This window comes from Pseudophryne corroboree, unplaced genomic scaffold, assembly GCF_028390025.1.
Source record: "Pseudophryne corroboree isolate aPseCor3 unplaced genomic scaffold, aPseCor3.hap2 scaffold_1128, whole genome shotgun sequence".
In the NCBI taxonomy this organism is placed as follows: Eukaryota; Metazoa; Chordata; class Amphibia; order Anura; family Myobatrachidae; genus Pseudophryne; species Pseudophryne corroboree.
In genome coordinates, this window is record NW_026967754.1 from 104711 (window position 1) to 124530 (window position 19820).

General features: G+C 41.3%; 3 non-coding genes across 3 annotated transcripts; all 3 read right to left on the reverse strand.

The window, feature by feature from the left end:
• Positions 1 to 5415: 5415 nt before the first annotated feature.
• TRNAS-ACU (transfer RNA serine (anticodon ACU)) lies at positions 5416 to 5489 on the reverse strand. Its single transcript has one exon. It is a non-coding gene; the product is annotated as a tRNA-Ser (tRNA).
• A 1095-nt stretch (positions 5490 to 6584) lies between these two features.
• Positions 6585 to 6658, reverse strand: TRNAY-AUA (transfer RNA tyrosine (anticodon AUA)). The gene has a single exon. It is a non-coding gene; the product is annotated as a tRNA-Tyr (tRNA).
• A 12278-nt stretch (positions 6659 to 18936) lies between these two features.
• On the reverse strand, positions 18937 to 19010 carry TRNAS-ACU (transfer RNA serine (anticodon ACU)). The gene has a single exon. It is a non-coding gene; the product is annotated as a tRNA-Ser (tRNA).
• Positions 19011 to 19820: the final 810 nt, after the last annotated feature.

Consider the following 19820-nt stretch of genomic DNA (forward strand, 5'->3'; position numbering starts at 1 on the left):
TGCGCAATACCTCTGTAGCTTTTTGTTGAGCCGGGACGCCATCATGTCTATCTGTGGCAGTTCCCACCGACTTGTAATCTGTGCAAAGACTTCCTGATGAAGTCCCCACTCTCCCGGATGTAGGTCGTGTCTGCTGAGGAAGTCTGCTTCCCAGTTGTCCACTCCCAGAATGAACACTGCTGACAGTGCGCTTGCGTGATTCTCCACCCAGCGAAGAATTCTGGTGGCTTGTGCCATCGCCACTCTGCTCCTTGTGCCGCCTTGGCGGTTTACATGAGCCACTGCGGTGACGTTGTCTGACTGGATCAGAACCGGTTGGTCGCGAAGTAAGGTCTCCGCTTGACGTAGGGCATTGTATATGGCCCCTAGTTTCAGGATGTTGATGTGAAGACAAGTCTCTTGACTTGACCAAAGACCTTGGATATTTCTTCCCTGTGTGACTGCTCCCCAACCTTGGAGGCTTGCCTCTGTGGTCACCAGGATCCAGTCCTGAATGCCGAATCTGCGTCTGCCGAATGGAATGGCTTCGTATGATGCCACCATCTTTCCCAGGACTCGAGTGCAGTGATGCACTGACACAAGTTTTGGTTTCAATAGGTTCCTGACAAGAGTCATGAGTTCCTGGGCCTTTCCTATCGGGAGATAAACTCTCTTCTGGTCTGTGTCCAGAATCATGCCCAAGAAAGACAGACGAGTCGTAGAAACCAACTGCGACTTTGGGATATTGAAAATCCAGCCGTGTTGCTGTAACACTTTCAGTGAAAGTGATACGCTGTTCAGCAACTGCTCTCTTGATCTCGCTTTTATGAGATCGCTCAAGTACGGGATAATTGTGACACCTTGCTTACGCAGGAGAACCATCATTTCCGCCATTACCTTGGTGAAAATTCTCTGGGCCGTGGAAATGTATTTGGAGTGTAAGAAATGAAAGGATTGTGAGAGGTTTAAGAAGCAATGGTAATTATGTTAGATGTTTTAAGTGTTTGCAGGTAAAATTGCATTGGTGCAGCTGTGCTTAAAAAACAAAATTACAATAATACAGATACAGGCATTTGTAGGTGAAATGGATGGTTTATGAAATGTCCAAGTAAGGTAGTTCTGTGCTATGTAATCAGATGCAACAATCAGGAGGTGAGTGATCTGAGGAGTAAGTGACTCACATTTGTTATTAGTTCTTCAGTTTTCTTTGTTTTGTTAGATTGGTGTGCTTCTGTTTTCCTTCTTTTTCACTTCGATTGAACGCTAATTGAACACTGCTGTTATGTGTCAATTTTATCACGCTTTTATAAAAATGCACGCTTAGATCAATAAATGCACAGCCAAATGGCTTTGCACAGCCTACACCATTGGACTTAAGTAGAAGACTATTACAAGTGAAACCAATAATTTAAATCTGTAACCACACCCCACCCCCTCAAATGCCAGGCAATAAATTACCTTAAAAGCTACAACCAGGCATTCCACAAAAATTAAACTGGGTCTATATCATTCAAAACTTTAAAAAAGTACTTCAAAATCACATACTATGCAATAATGTTTCAATTTGCATTACCCAGCAGAATTAGCTTTGCATATATAGATATAGTGCAGCAGAATAGATTGGTGGTTGTAGTCAATTGTAATTACCTGTAGGTGACAAGAAGAGAAGAAACGTCAATTCACAATCGATATCAGCTGAAGATAAATTAACGCTGATTGAACGCTGCGTTATGTGTCAATTTTATCACGCTTTGATAAAAATGCATGCTTAGATCAATAAATGCACAGCCAAACAGCTTTGCACATCCTACACCATTGGACTTAAGTAGAAGTCTGGTGGTCAGCAAAATTTTGCACTGTCCTCCTACTATATATAGTGCGCACAACTACTAAAATACACCACAGGTATGGATGGATAGTATACTTGACGACACAGAGGTAGGTAGAGCAGTGGCCTACTGTACCGTATTGCTATATATTATATACTGGTGGTCAGCAAAATTCTGCCCTGTCCTCCTACTATATATACTGCGCACAACTACTAAAATACACCACAGGTATGGATGGATAGTATACTTGACGACACAGAGGTAGGTAGAGCAGTGGCCTACTGTACCATACTGCTATATATTATATACTGGTGGTCAGCAAAATTTTGCCCTGTCCTCATACTATATAATACAATGCAGCACAGATATGGAGCATTTTTCAGGCAGAGAACGTAGATATTTTCAGCACACTGAGCACAGATATTTGCAAGCACACTGAGCACAGATATTTGCAGCACACTGAACACAGAAACTGAGAAAACGCTGCACGTCCTCTCCCTATCATCTCCAATGCACAAGTGAAAATGGCGGCGACTCGTGGCTCCTTATATAGAATAGAATAGCTGCTGACGGGCACGATTGAGGGAGGAAAGGGACATGTGAATCCAGCCCATAGATGCAATGTGAATATGTAATTTGTACCTTCCTATCTTAAAATGTATATACAGTGTATATGTCACAACTGAGGGCCTGAGCTGACTGGAGGCAGCCTCAGTTGTAGGGGCTGAGGTGTAGTGGAACCTGGGAGGTTGTATCAGACCCCTGGACATGTAAGTTAAATGTAGAAGAATTGCCCGAAGGCGTGCCCACGACAACCAGGATAAAAGTCAATGATGTTTATTTTGACAAACTCCATGCATCACAGCAGTAATAAAAGAGAAACATAAAATCAGCAGAGAAATAATACAGTTCCTGGGTACTACAGGAGGACAAGGACCACAGGGCTCTGGTAGTATGAGACAGTTCTTATTATCTTCTAGTTGGAAAGTCCTTACCAGGCCCGACTGTAGCAATGGAGATAGCCCAGGATCATACTAGCTGGTGTTCCAGGAAAAGCTGGGCTGCTGTGGATAAAATGGCTGCTGTGGGTACTGGCTGAAACCAGACTGATGTAAGCACGGAGTGGATTGCTGGATGGAACCAGCCAAATAATAAATGAAGCTTGAGAGCGATGAAATATGATTGATATATGGAGTTTGAGAGCGGTGAAATAATAGTGCCGGTGGTGAGTGGTAATCTGCGGAAATGATACCGGCACTTTAAGAAGAGCTGATCTCTGCTGGAAGCTAGGCTGGAAGCAGGTAAATCTGTAACTGGAAACAGATGAGTCCCAGAGGACTGGAGAGTCAGGCTGCACCGCAGGTGGTAGACTAGAGCGGGTCTCTTTAGTGGAGGTTTGGAGATGGTAACTGGAACCTGGAAAACAACCACGGGAGAGAGACAAACTGGAACTAGGTTTGACAACCAAATCACTGACGCCTTCCTTGCTCAGGCACAGAATACTTATACCTGCAGCAAGGAAGGGATTGGCTAGGCAATTATGCAGATTACAATGGAAACAGCGGATTGGTGGAAATGAACAGGTGACAGAATCCAACATGGCTGCGCCCATGCAGACACTTGGAGGGAAGATTGGTTTGATAATCCATGTGGGAACTTTAACAGCAATGGCGGCGCCGGCAACAGTAAACAGGAGACGCCAGACTGATGAGTGCACATTTGAACCACGCGGGCAACAGCGGAGGCCGCGGCTGACATAAGCGCCACTCTGACATCCTGCATGCAGAAACTCAGGGACGGCGGCGGAGGCTGCGGGAGATGCCATTCAAGATGTAACATGGTGCCGCTGTGACAGCGTCTCAGAGTGACAGGAGAGGAGGCAGGAATGGGGACATCAGAATAACAGATGGGATCCGGTCCTGGAGCGCTGAGCCAGCCTTAGGAGGCATCTGAAAGGTAAGTTATGGCGTCCAGATACCCGGATCGTGACAGTATACACTAGAGGTCTTTCCGAACCCCCTAATCCTAACATTGTAATTTGCTTTAGGGCGCACCTCCAATTAGTCTAGTGTTTCTTGCTGCCTTTCCAATGAAGCAAGTTTAATTTAGTAATAGGTGAAAAACCATCCCTACAAAGGTGTTAATCAGAGACTTGGCTTTGTGGACACTTTTCAGAGAACAAATTTGTTAGCATAAAAATAAAGCCAGAAAATTAAGAGCTGTTTAATCACTCAATTGGATTTTTTTACCAGCATATTTCTTTTTCTCTGCAACCCACTGCTAAATTGTGCTTCCTAGCTGTTTTTATAAAATCACTGAATCAAATCTAACTCTGATTACATCAGAGAAGGCCAGGTACCCTACACCATAAGAGGGGGTTTGAAATTTTGACTTGTCTACTTAAAGATCACCAAAATCTGATAACAAGGTCAATTACATCCCTGGGTGGGATTGAACCACCAACCTTTTGGTTTATAGCCGTACACACTAACCAATTGCGCCACAGAGACACTTTGCAAAAGTCTATACTGACAAAGGCTAATAAGCATTCATCTAAAACGTTTCCTAGAAAAACTTTAAAAAGTCAATAATCTGGAGAGTTTTTGTAAGATGTTTCTTCCATCAACCAACGAAGAAACACATTGGTACTTTCCCATGATGAGTGAGTGCTTCAGGATCTCTTGCACTTACATGTGCAGCAGAGTACAGCAATGGAAGCATGCTGGGCCCATAACCCAGCGGTAGGCAGATTGAAACTATCCTCTGCTATATGCATTTTTTTTTGTTAATTAAAGTAATCCAAAACTGGGATTGATATTTTGGCTCTTTTATTTTTACTTAAAGTACAATAACTTTTACCATTTAAATTTGTTTTAATAGTATATTGACAGTATAGTTTTCTTTAAAAAATCCACTTAATTTTCTTTACCCTATTAATAAAATGGTAATTGACAAAAACAAACTACATTGTCACCAGAAGAGCAATACAAAATGTACAAGTGATATATTAAAATCATCTTTCCAGCTTGAATTTCAATGATGCATTGGGGCAACGATTTTGTGAGAAACATTTTCACCCTTAAATAAAGATTTTCTTAATCCCTTACCTGTGTGCTAATTAGATATCACCTTGTTTTCACATTAAACAGACTTCTACATGAGACAGCAGCAAGGATGCAGTGGCGGTAATGTTTCCTGGTGTCAACCTGTATTATTTCAGTAGACATTGAAATGAAGATGCATCTTGCTGCCTTTCCAATGAAGCAAGTTTAATTTAGTAATAGGTGAAAAACCATCCCTACAAAGGTGTTAATCAGAGACTTGGCTTTGTGGACACTTTTCAGAGAACAAATTTGTTAGCATAAAAATAAAGCCAGAAAATGAAGAGCTGTTTAAATCACTCAATTGGTTTTTTTTTGCCAGCATATTTCTTTTTCTCTGCAACCCACTGCTAAATTGTGCTTCCTATCTGTTTTTATAAAATCACTGAATCAAATCTAACTCTGATTACATCAGAGAAGGCCAGGTACCCTACACCATAACAGGGAGTTTGAAATTTTGACTTGTCTACTTAAAGATCACCAAAATCTGATAACAATGTCAATTACGTCCCTGGGTGGGATTGAACCACCAACCTTTCGGTTAGTAGCCAGACACACTAACCGATTGCGCCACAGAGACACTTTGTTAAAAGTACATACTGACAAAGGCTAATAAGCATACATCTAGAACGTTTCCTAGAAAAACTTTAAAAAGTCAATAATCTGGAGAGTTTTTGTAAGATGTTTCTTCCATCAACCAACGAAGAAACACATTGGTACTTTCCCATGATGAGTGAGTGCTTCAGGATCTCTTGCACTTACATGTGCAGCAGAGTACTGCAATGGAAGCATGCTGGGCCCATAACCCAGAGGTAGGCAGATTGAAACTATCCTTTGCTATATGCATTTTTTGTTGTTGATTTAAGTAATCAAAACTGGGATTGATATTTTTGCTCTTTTATTTTTACATAAAGTACAATAACTTTTACCATTTTAATTTGTTTTAATAGTATATTGAAAGTATTGTTTTCTTTTAAAAATCCACTTAATTTTCTTTACCCTATTATTAAAATGGTAATTGACAAAAACAAACTACATTGTCACCAGAAGAGCAATACAAAATGTACAAGTGATATATTAAAATCATCTTTCCAGCTTGAATTTCAATGATGCATTGGGGCAACGATTTTGTGAGAAACATTTTCACCCTTAAATAAAGATTTTCTTAATTCCTTACCTGTGTGCTAATTAGATATCACCTTGTTTTCACATTAAACAGACTTCCACATGAGAAAGCAGCAAGGATGCAGTGGCGTTAATGTTTCCTGGTGTCAACCCGTATTATTTAAGTAGACATTGAAATGAGGATGCATCTTGCTGCCTTTCCAATGAAGCAAATTTAATTTAGTAATAGGTGAAAAACCATCCCTACAAAGGTGTTAATCAGAGACTTGGCTTTGTGGACACTTTTCAGAGAACAAATTTGTTAGCATAAAAATAAAGCCAGAAAATTAAGAGCTGTTTAATCACTCAATTGGATTTTTTTACCAGCATATTTCTTTTTCTCTGCAACCCACTGCTAAATTGTGCTTCCTAGCTGTTTTTATAAAATCACTGAATCAAATCTAACTTTGATTACATCAGAGAAGGCCAGGTACCCTACACCATAAGAGGGGGTTTGAAATTTTGACTTGTCTACTTAAAGATCACCAAAATCTGATAACAAGGTCAATTACGTCCCTGGGTGGGATTGAACCACCAACCTTTTGGTTTATAGCCGTACACACTAACCAATTGCGCCACAGAGACACTTTGCAAAAGTCTATACTGACAAAGGCTAATAAGCATTCATCTAAAACGTTTCCTAGAAAAACTTTAAAAAGTCAATAATCTGGAGAGTTTTTGTAAGATGTTTCTTCCGTCAACCAACGAAGAAACACATTGGTACTTTCCCATGATGAGTGAGTGCTTCAGGATCTCTTGCACTTACATGTGCAGCAGAGTACAGCAATGGAAGCATGCTGGGCCCATAACCCAGCGGTAGGCAGATTGAAACTATCCTCTGCTATATGCATTTTTTTTTGTTAATTAAAGTAATCCAAAACTGGGATTGATATTTTGGCTCTTTTATTTTTACTTAAAGTACAATAACTTTTACCATTTAAATTTGTTTTAATAGTATATTGACAGTATAGTTTTCTTTAAAAAATCCACTTAATTTTCTTTACCCTATTAATAAAATGGTAATTGACAAAAACAAACTACATTGTCACCAGAAGAGCAATACAAAATGTACAAGTGATATATTAAAATCATCTTTCCAGCTTGAATTTCAATGATGCATTGGGGCAACGATTTTGTGAGAAACATTTTCACCCTTAAATAAAGATTTTCTTAATCCCTTACCTGTGTGCTAATTAGATATCACCTTGTTTTCACATTAAACAGACTTCTACATGAGAAAGCAGCAAGGATGCAGTGGCGGTAATGTTTCCTGGTGTCAACCTGTATTATTTCAGTAGACATTGAAATGAAGATGCATCTTGCTGCCTTTCCAATGAAGCAAGTTTAATTTAGTAATAGGTGAAAAACCATCCCTACAAAGGTGTTAATCAGAGACTTGGCTTTGTGGACACTTTTCAGAGAACAAATTTGTTAGCATAAAAATAAAGCCAGAAAATGAAGAGCTGTTTAAATCACTCAATTGGTTTTTTTTTGCCAGCATATTTCTTTTTCTCTGCAACCCACTGCTAAATTGTGCTTCCTATCTGTTTTTATAAAATCACTGAATCAAATCTAACTCTGATTACATCAGAGAAGGCCAGGTACCCTACACCATAACAGGGAGTTTGAAATTTTGACTTGTCTACTTAAAGATCACCAAAATCTGATAACAATGTCAATTACGTCCCTGGTTGGGATTGAACCACCAACCTTTCGGTTAGTAGCCAGACACACTAACCGATTGCGCCACAGAGACACTTTGTAAAAAGTACATACTGACAAAGGCTAATAAGCATACATCTAGAACGTTTCCTAGAAAAACTTTAAAAAGTCAATAATCTGGAGAGTTTTTGTAAGATGTTTCTTCCATCAATCAACGAAGAAACACATTGGTACTTTCCCATGATGAGTGAGTGCTTCAGGATCTCTTGCACTTACATGTGCAGCAGAGTACAGCAATGGAAGCATGCTGGGCCCATAACCCAGCGGTAGGCAGATTGAAACTATCCTCTGCTATATGCATTTTTTTTTGTTAATTAAAGTAATCCAAAACTGGGATTGATATTTTGGCTCTTTTATTTTTACTTAAAGTACAATAACTTTTACCATTTTAATTTGTTTTAATAGTATATTGACAGTATTGTTTTCTTTCAAAAATCCACTTAATTTTCTTTACCCTATTATTAAAATGGTAATTGACAAAAACAAACTACATTGTCACCAGAAGAGCAATACAAAATGTACAAGTGATATATTAAAATCATCTTTCCAGCTTGAATTTCAATGATGCATTGGGGCAACGATTTTGTGAGAAACATCTTCACCCTTAAATAAAGATTTTCTTAATTCCTTACCTGTGTGCTAATTAGATATCACCTTGTTTTCACATTAAACAGACTTCCACATGAGAAAGCAGCAAGGACACAGTGGCGTTAATGTTTCCTGGTGTCATTCTGTATTATTTCAGTACACATTGAAATGAGGATGTATCTTGCTGCCTTTCCAATGAAGCAAGTTTAATTTAGTAATAGGTGAAAAACCATCCCTACAAAGGTGTTAATCAGAGACTTGGCTTTGTGGACACTTTTCAAAGAACAAATTTGTTAGCATAAAAATAAAGCCAGAAAATGAAGAGCTGTTTAATCACTCAATTGGATTTTTTTTGCCAGCATATTTCTTTTTCTCTGCAACCCACTGCTAAAGTGTGCTTCCTAGCTGTTTTTATAAAATCACTGAATCAAATCTAACTCTGATTACATCAGAGAAGGCCAGGTACCCTACACCATAACAGGGGGTTTGAAATTTTGACTTGTCTACTTAAAGATCACCAAAATCTGATAACAAGGTCAATTACGTCCCTGGTTGGAATTGAACCACCAACCTTTTGGTTAGTAGCCGGACACACTAACCGATTGCGCTACAGAGACACTTTGCAAAAAGTACATACTGACAAAGTCTAATAAGCATACATCTAGAACGTTTCCTAGAAAAACTTTAAAAAGTCAATAATCTGGAGAGTTTTTGTAAGATGTTTCTTCCATCAACCAACGAAGAAACACATTGGTACTTTCCCATGATGACTGAGTGCTTCAGGATCTCTTGCACTTACATGTGCAGCAGAGTACTGCAATGGAAGCATGCTGGGCCCATAACCCAGAGGTAGGCAGATTGAAACTATCCTTTGCTATATGCATTTTTTTTTGTTAATTTAAGTAATCAAAACTGGGATTGATATTTTTGCTCTTTTATTTTTACTTAAAGTACAATAACTTTTACCATTTTAATTTGTTTTAATAGTATATTGACAGTATAGTTTTCTTTAAAAAATCCACTTAATTTTCTTTACCCTATTATTAAAAGGGTAATTGACAAAAACAAACTACATTGTCACCAGAAGAGCAATACAAAATGTACAAGTGATATATTAAAATCATCTTTCCTGCTTGAATTTCAATGATGCATTGGGGCAACGATTTTGTGAGAAACATCTTCACCCTTAAATAAAGATTTTCTTAATTCCTTACCTGTGTGCTAATTAGATATCACCTTGTTTTCACATTAAACAGACTTCTTCATGAGAAAGCAGCAAGGATGCAGTGGCGTTAATGTTTCCTGGTGTCAACCTGTATTATTTCTGTAGACATTGAAATGAGGATGCATCTTGCTGCCTTTCCAATGAAGCAAGTTTAATTTAGTTATAGGTGAAAAACCATCCCTACAAAGGTGTTAATCAGAGACTTGGCTTTGTGGACACTTTTTAGAGAACAAATTTGTTAGCATAAAAATAAAGGCTGAAAATGAAGAGCTGTTTAATCACTCAATTGGATTTTTCTGCCAGCATATTTTTTTTCTCTGCAACCCATTGCTAAATTGTGCTTCCTAGCTGTTTTTATAAAATCACTGAATCAAATCTAACTCTGATTACATCAGAGAAGGCCAGGTACCCTACACCATAAGAGGGGATTTGAAATTTTGACTTGTCTACTTAAAGATCACCAAAATCTGATAACAAGGTCAATTACGTCCCTGGGTGGGATTGAACCACCAACCTTTTGGTTTATAGCCGTACACACTAACTGATTGCGCCACAGAGACACTTTGCAAAAGTACATACTGACAAAGGCTAATAAGCATTCATCTAAAACGTTTCCTAGAAAAACTTTAAAAAGTCAATAATCTGGAGAGATTTTGTAAGATGTTTCTTCCATCCACCAACGAAGAAACACATTGGTACTTTCCCATGATGAGTGAGTGCTTCAGGATCTCTTGCACTTACATGTGCAGCAGAGTATTGCAATGGAAGCATGCTGGGCCCATAACCCAGAGGTAAGCAGATTAAAACTATCCTCTGCTATATGCATTTTTTTTGTTAATTAAAGTAATCCAAAACTGGGATTGATATTTTTGCTCTTTTATTTTTCATTAAAGTACAATAACTTTTACCATTTTAATTTGTTTTAATAGTATATTGAAAGTATTGTTTTCTTTTAAAAATCCACTTAATTTTCTTTACCCTATTATTAAAATGGTAATTGACAAAAACAAACTACATTGTCACCAGAAGAGCAATACAAAATGTACAAGTGATATATTAAAATCATCTTTCCAGCTTGAATTTCAATGATGCATTGGGGCAACGATTTTGTGAGAAACATTTTCACCCTCATGACGCTGTCGGATTCTCGCGAGACTCGGATTCTATATAAGGAGCCGCGCGTCGCCGCCATTTTCACACGTGCATTGAGATTGATAGGGAGAGGACGTGGCTGGCGTCCTCTCCATTTAGATTAGGAGAGAGAGAGAGAGATTGACCTGAGGCTGATACTGTAGAAGAGAGTGCAGAGTTTAGTGACTGACCACAGTGACCACCAGCAGTGCAGTTGTTTTATTTAATATATCCGTTCTCTGCCTGAAAAAAACGGTACACACAGTGACTCAGTCACATACCATATCTGTGTGCACTGCTCAGCCCAGTGTGCTGCATGCCTGCATCATCTATGTATATATATCTGACTGTGCTCAGCTCACACAGCTTATAATTGTGGGGGAGACTGGGGAGCACTGCAGTGCCAGTTATAGGTTATAGCAGGAGCCAGGAGTACAAGACAGTCACATACCATATCTGTGTGCACTGCTCAGCCCAGTGTGCTGCATCATCTATGTATATATATATTATATATCTGACTGTGCTCAGCTCACACAGCTTATAATTGTGGGGGAGACTGGGGAGCACTGCAGTGCCAGTTATAGGTTATAGCAGGAGCCAGGAGTACATATTATATTAAAATTAAACAGTGCACACTTTTGCTGCAGGAGTGCCACTGCCAGTGTGACTGACCAGTGACCTGACCACACTGACCACCAGTATAGTTAGTAGTATACTATATTGTGATTGCCTGAAAAAGTTAAACACTCGTCGTGTGACTTCACTTGTGTGGTGTTTTTTTTTTTATTCAATAAAAAACTCATTCTGCTGACAGACAGTGTCCAGCAGGTCCGTCATTATATAATATATATACCTGTCCGGCTGCAGTAGTGATATATATATATTTTTTATATCATTATTTATCATCCAGTCGCAGCAGACACAGTACGGTAGTTCACGGCTGTAGCTACCTCTGTGTCGGCACTCGGCAGTCCATCCATAATTGTATACCACCTACCCGTGGTTTTTTTTTTCTTTCTTCTTTATACATACATACTACTACATCTCTTTATCAACCAGTCTATATTAGCAGCAGACACAGTACAGTACGGTAGTTAACGGCTGTGGCTACCTCTGTGTCGGCACTCGGCAGTCCGTCCATAATTGTATACCACCTAACCGTGGTTTTTTTTTCTTTCTTCTTCATACATACATACTACGACATCTCTTTATCAACCAGTCTATATTAGCAGCAGACACAGTACAGTACGGTAGTTCACGGCTGTGGCTACCTCTGTGTCGGCACTCGGCAGTCCGTCCATAATTGTATACCACCTAACCGTGGTTTTTTTTTCTTTCTTCTTCATACATACATACTACGACATCTCTATATCAACCAGTCTATATTAGCAGCAGACACAGTACAGTACGGTAGTTCACGGCTGTGGCTACCTCTGTGTCGGCACTCGGCAGTCCGTCCATAATTGTATACCACCTAACCGTGGTTTTTTTTTCTTTCTTCTTTATACATACATACTACGACATCTCTTTATCAACCAGTCTATATTAGCAGCAGACACAGTACAGTACGGTAGTTCACGGCTGTGGCTACCTCTGTGTCGGCACTCGGCAGTCCGTCCATAATTGTATACCACCTAACCGTGGTTTTTTTTTCTTTCTTCTTCATACATACATACTACGACATCTCTTTATCAACCAGTCTATATTAGCAGCAGACACAGTACAGTACGGTAGTTCACGGCTGTGGCTACCTCTGTGTCGGCACTCGGCAGTCCGTCCATAATTGTATACCACCTAACCGTGTTTTTTTTTTCTTTCTTCTTCATACATACATACTACGACATCTCTTTATCAACCAGTCTATATTAGCAGCAGACACAGTACAGTACGGTAGTTCACGGCTGTGGCTACCTCTGTGTCGGCACTCGGCAGTCCGTCCATAATTGTATACCACCTAACCGTGGTTTTTTTTTCTTTCTTCTTTATACATACATACTACGACATCTCTTTATCAACCAGTCTATATTAGCAGCAGACACAGTACAGTACGGTAGTTCACGGCTGTGGCTACCTCTGTGTCGGCACTCGGCAGTCCGTCCATAATTGTATACCACCTAACCGTGGTTTTTTTTTCTTTCTTCTTCATACATACATACTACGACATCTCTTTATCAACCAGTCTATATTAGCAGCAGACACAGTACGGTAGTTCACGGCTGTAGCTACCTCTGTGTCGGCACTCGGCAGTCCGTCCATAATTGTATACTAGTATCCATCCATCTCCATTGTTTACCTGAGGTGCCTTTTAGTTGTGCCTATTAAAATATGGAGAACAAAAATGTTGAGGTTCCAAAATTAGGGAAAGATCAAGATCCACTTCCACCTCGTGCTGAAGCTGCTGCCACTAGTCATGGCCGAGACGATGAAATGCCAGCAACGTCGTCTGCCAAGGCCGATGCCCAATGTCATAGTACAGAGCATGTCAAATCCAAAACACCAAATATCAGTAAAAAAAGGACTCCAAAACCTAAAATAAAATTGTCGGAGGAGAAGCGTAAACTTGCCAATATGCCATTTACCACACGGAGTGGCAAGGAACGGCTGAGGCCCTGGCCTATGTTCATGGCTAGTGGTTCAGCTTCACATGAGGATGGAGGCACTCAGCCTCTCGCTAGAAAAATGAAAAGACTCAAGCTGGCAAAAGCAGTAGCACCGCAAAGAACTGTGCGTTCTTCGAAATCCCAAATCCACAAGGAGAGTCCAATTGTGTCGGTTGCGATGCCTGACCTTCCCAACACTGGACGTGAAGAGCATGCGCCTTCCACCATTTGCACGCCCCCTGCAAGTGCTGGAAGGAGCACCCGCAGTCCAGTTCCTGATAGTCAGATTGAAGATGTCAGTGTTGAAGTACACTAGGATGAGGAGGATATGGGTGTTGCTGGCGCTGGGCAGGAAATTGACCAGGAGGATTCTGATGGTGAGGTGTTTTGTTTAAGTCAGGCACCCGGGGAGACACCTGTTGTCCGTGGGAGGAATATGGCCGTTGACATGCCTGGTGAAAATACCAAAAAAATCAGCTCTTCGGTGTGGAACTATTTTAACAGAAATGCGGACAACAGGTGTCAAGCCGTGTGTTCCCTTTGTCAAGCTGTAATAAGTAGGGGTAAGGACGTTAACCACCTCGGAACATCCTCCCTTATACGTCACCTGCAGCGCATTCATAATAAGTCAGTGACAAGTTCAAAAACTTTGGGTGACAGCGGAAGCAGTCCACTGACCAGTAAATCCCTTCCTCTTGTAACCAAGCTCACGCAAACCACCCCACCAACTCCCTCAGTGTCAATTTCCTCCTTCCCCAGGAATGCCAATAGTCCTGCAGGCCATGTCACTGGCAATTCTGACGAGTCCTCTCCTGCCTGGGATTCCTCCGATGCATCCTTGCGTGTAACGCCTACTGCTGCTGGCGTTGCTGTTGTTGCTGCTGGGAGTCGATGGTCATCCCAGAGGGGAAGTCGTAAGCCCACTTGTACTACTTCCAGTAAGCAATTGACTGTTCAACAGTCCTTTGCGAGGAAGATGAAATATCACAGCAGTCATCCTGCTGCAAAGCGGATAACTGAGGCCTTGACAACTATGTTGGTGTTAGACGTGCGTCCGGTATCCGCCGTTAGTTCACAGGGAACTAGACAATTTATTGAGGCAGTGTGCCCCCGTTACCAAATACCATCTAGGTTCCACTTCTCTAGGCAGGCGATACCGAAAATTTACACAGACCTCAGAAAAAGACTCACCAGTGTCCTAAAAAATGCAGTTGTACCCAATGTCCACTTAACCACGGACATGTGGACAAGTGGAGCAGGGCAGGGTCAGGACTATATGACTGTGACAGCCCACTGGGTAGATGTATGGACTCCCGCCGCAAGAACAGCAGCGGCGGCACCAGTAGCAGCATCTCGCAAACGCCAACTCTTTCCTAGGCAGGCTACGCTTTGTATCACCGGTTTCCAGAATACGCACACAGCTGAAAACCTCTTACGGCAACTGAGAAAGATCATCGCGGAATGGCTTACCCCAATTGGACTCTCCTGTGGATTTGTGGCATCGGACAACGCCAGCAATATTGTGTGTGCATTAAATATGGGCAAATTCCAGCACGTCCCATGTTTTGCACATACCTTGAATTTGGTGGTGCAGAATTATTTAAAAAACGACAGGGGCGTGCAAGAGATGCTGTCGGTGGCCAGAAAAATTGCGGGACACTTTCGGCGTACAGACACCACGTACAGAAGACTGGAGCACCACCAAAAACTACTGAACCTGCCCTGCCATCATCTGAAGCAAGAAGTGGTAACGAGGTGGAATTCAACCCTCTATATGCTTCAGAGGTTGGAGGAGCAGCAAAAGGCCATTCAAGCCTATACAATTGAGCACGATATAGGAGGTGGAATGCACCTGTCTCAAGCGCAGTGGAGAATGATTTCAACGTTGTGCAAGGTTCTGATGCCCTTTGAACTTGCCACACGTGAAGTCAGTTCAGACACTGCCAGCCTGAGTCAGGTCATTCCCCTCATCAGGCTTTTGCAGAAGAAGCTGGAGACATTGAAGGAGGAGCTAACACGGAGCGATTCCGCTAGGCATGTGGGACTTGTGGATGGAGCCCTTAATTCGCTTAACAAGGATTCACGGGTGGTCAATCTGTTGAAATCAGAGCACTACATTTTGGCCACCGTGCTCGATCCTAGATTTAAAGCCTACCTTGGATCTCTCTTTCCGGCAGACACAAGTCTACTGGGGTTGAAAGACCTGCTGGTGAGAAAATTGTCAAGTCAAGCGGAACGCGACCTGTCAACATCTCCTCCTTCACATTCTCCCGCAACTGGGGGTGCGAGGAAAAGGCTCAGAATTCCGAGCCCACCCGCTGGCGGTGATGCAGGGCAGTCTGGAGCGACTGCTGATGCTGACATCTGGTCCGGACTGAAGGACCTGACAACGATTACGGACATGTCGTCTACTGTCACTGCATATGATTCTCTCACCATTGAAAGAATGGTGGAGGATTATATGAGTGACCGCATCCAAGTAGGCACGTCACACAGTCCATACTTATACTGGCAGGAAAAAGAGGCAATTTGGAGGCCATTGCACAAACTGGCTTTATTCTACCTAAGTTGCCCTCCCACAAGTGTGTACTCCGAAAGAGTGTTTAGTGCCGCCGCTCACCTTGTCAGCAATCGGCGTACGAGGTTACATCCAGAAAATGTGGAGAAGATGATGTTCATTAAAATGAATTATAATCAATTCCTCCGCGGAGACATTGACCAGCAGCAATTGCCTCCACAAAGTACACAGGGAGCTGAGATGGTGGATTCCAGTGGGGACGAATTGATAATCTGTGAGGAGGGGGATGTACACGGTGATATATCGGAGGGTGATGATGAGGTGGACATCTTGCCTCTGTAGAGCCAGTTTGTGCAAGGAGAGATTAATTGCTTCTTTTTTGGGGGGGGGTCCAAACCAACCCGTCATATCAGTCACAGTCGTGTGGCAGACCCTGTCACTGAAATGATGGGTTGGTTAAAGTGTGCATGTCCTGTTTTGTTTATACAACATAAGGGTGGGTGGGAGGGCCCAAGGACAATTCCATCTTGCACCTCTTTTTTCTTTTATTTTTCTTTGCGTCATGTGCTGTTTGGGGAGGGTTTTTTGGAAGGGACATCCTGCGTGACACTGCAGTGCCACTCCTAAATGGGCCCGGTGTTTGTGTCGGCCACTAGGGTCGCTAATCTTACTCACACAGTCAGCTACCTCATTGCGCCTCTTTTTTTCTTTGCGTCATGTGCTGATTGGGGAGGGTTTTTTGGAAGGGACATCCTGCGTGACACTGCAGTGCCACTCCTAAATGGGCCCGGTGTTTGTGTCGGCCACTAGGGTCGCTAATCTTACTCACACAGTCAGCTACCTCATTGCGCCTCTTTTTTTCTTTGCGTCATGTGCTGATTGGGGAGGGTTTTTTGGAAGGGACATCCTGCGTGACACTGCAGTGCCACTCCTAAATGGGCCCGGTGTTTGTGTCGGCCACTAGGGTCGCTAATCTTACTCACACAGTAAGCTACCTCATTGCGCCTCTTTTTTTCTTTGCGTCATGTGCTGATTGGGGAGGGTTTTTTTGGAAGGGACATCCTGCGTGACACTGCAGTGCCACTCCTAAATGGGCCCGGTGTTTGTGTCGGCCACTAGGGTCGCTAATCTTACTCACACAGTCAGCTACCTCATTGCGCCTCTTTTTTTCTTTGCGTCATGTGCTGATTGGGGAGGGTTTTTTGGAAGGGACATCCTGCGTGACACTGCAGTGCCACTCCTAAATGGGCCCGGTGTTTGTGTCGGCCACTAGGGTCGCTAATCTTACTCACACAGTCAGCTACCTCATTGCGCCTCTTTTTTTCTTTGCGTCATGTGCTGATTGGGGAGGGTTTTTTGGAAGGGACATCCTGCGTGACACTGCAGTGCCACTCCTAAATGGGCCCGGTGTTTGTGTCGGCCACTAGGGTCGCTAATCTTACTCACACAGTCAGCTACCTCATTGCGCCTCTTTTTTTCTTTGCGTCATGTGCTGATTGGGGAGGGTTTTTTGGAAGGGACATCCTGCGTGACACTGCAGTGCCACTCCTAAATGGGCCCGGTGTTTGTGTCGGCCACTAGGGTCGCTAATCTTACTCACACAGTCAGCTACCTCATTGCGCCTCTTTTTTTCTTTGCGTCATGTGCTGATTGGGGAGGGTTTTTTGGAAGGGACATCCTGCGTGACACTGCAGTGCCACTCCTAAATGGGCCCGGTGTTTGTGTCGGCCACTAGGGTCGCTTATCTTACTCACACAGTCAGCTACCTCATTGCGCCTCTTTTTTTCTTTGCATCATGTGCTGATTGGGGAGGGTTTTTTGGAAGGGACATCCTGCGTGACACTGCAGTGCCACTCCTAGATGGGCCAGGTGTTTGTGTCGGCCACTAGTGTCGCTTAGCTTAGTCATCCAGCGACCTTGGTGCAAATTTTAGGACTAAAAATAATATTGTGAGGTGTGAGGTATTCAGAATAGACTGAAAATGAGTGGAAATTATGGTTTTTGAGGTTAATAATAATATGGGATCAAAATGACCCCCAAATTCTATGATTTAAGCTGTTTTTTAGGGTTTTTTGAAAAAAACACCCGAATCCAAAACACACCCGAATCCGACAAAAAAAATTCGGTGAGGTTTTGCCAAAACGCGGTCGAACCCAAAACACGGCCGCGGAACCGAACCCAAAACCAAAACACAAAACCTGAAAAATTTCAGGCGCTCATCTCTAATTGAAACTATCCTTTGCTATATGCATTTTTTTTTGTTAATTTAAGTAATCAAAACTGGGATTGATATTTTTGCTCTTTTATTTTTACTTAAAGTACAATAACTTTTACCATTTTAATTTGTTTTAATAGTATATTGACAGTATAGTTTTCTTTAAAAAATCCACTTAATTTTCTTTACCCTATTATTAAAAGGGTAATTGACAAAAACAAACTACATTGTCACCAGAAGAGCAATACAAAATGTACAAGTGATATATTAAAATCATCTTTCCAGCTTGAATTTCAATGATGCATTGGGGCAACGATTTTGTGAGAAACATCTTCACCCTTAAATAAAGATTTTCTTAATTCCTTACCTGTGTGCTAATTACATGTCACCTTGTTTTCACATAAAACAGACTTCTACATGAGAAAGCAGCAAGGATGCAGTGGTGTTAATGTTTCCTGGTGTCAACCTGTATTATTTCAGTAGACATTGAAATGAGGATGCATCTTGCTGCCTTTCCAATGAAGCAAGTTTAATTTAGTAATAGGTGAAAAACCATCCTTACAAAGGTGTTAATCAGAGACTTGGCTTTGTGGACACTTTTCAGAGAACAAATTTGTTAGCATAAAAATAAAGGCAGAAAATGAAGAGCTGTTTAATCACTCAATTGGATTTTTCTACCAGCATATTTTTTTCTCTGCAACCCATTGCTAAATTGTGCTTCCTAGCTGTTTTTTATAAAATCACTGAATCAAATCTAACTCCGATTACATCAGAGAAGGCCAGGTACCCTACACCAAAAGAGGGGGTTTGAAATTTTGACTTGTCTACTTAAATATCACCAAAACCTGATCATAATGTCAATCATGTCCCTGGGTGGGATTGAACCACCAACCTTTTGGTTAGTAGCCAGACACACTAACCGATTGCGCCACAGAGACACTTTGCAAAAAGTACATACTGACAAAGGCTAATAAGCATTAATCTAGAACGTTTCCTAGAAAAACTTTAAAAAGTCAATAATCTGGAGAGTTTTTGTAAGATGTTTCTTCCATCCACCAACGAAGAAACACATTGGTACTTTCCCATGATGAGTGAGTGCTTCAGGATCTCTTGCACTTACATGTGAAGCAGAGTACTGCAATGGAAGCATGCTGGGCCCATAACCCAGAGGTAGGCAGATTAAAACTATCCTCTGCTATATGCATTTTTTTTGTTAATTAAAGTAATCCAAAACTGGGATTGATATTTTTGCTCTTTTATTTTTCATTAAAGTACAATAACTTTTACCATTTTAATTTGTTTTAATAGTATATTGAAAGTATTGTTTTCTTTTAAAAATCCACTTAATTTTCTTTACCCTATTATTAAAATGGTAATTGACAAAAACAAACTACATTGTCACCAGAAGAGCAATACAAAATGTACAAGTGATATATTAAAATCATCTTTCCAGCTTGAATTTCAATGATGCATTGGGGCAACGATTTTGTGAGAAACATTTTCACCCTTAAATAAAGATTTTCTTAATTCCTTACCTGTGTGCTAATTAGATATCACCTTGTTTTCACATTAAACACACTTCCACGTGGCGTTAATGTTTCCTGGTGTCAACCTGTATTATTTCAGTAGACATTGAAATGAGGATGCATCTTGCTGCCTTTCCAATGAAGCAAGTTTAATTTAGTAATAGGTGAAAAACCATCCTTACAAAGGTGTTAATCAGAGACTTGGCTTTGTGGACACTTTTC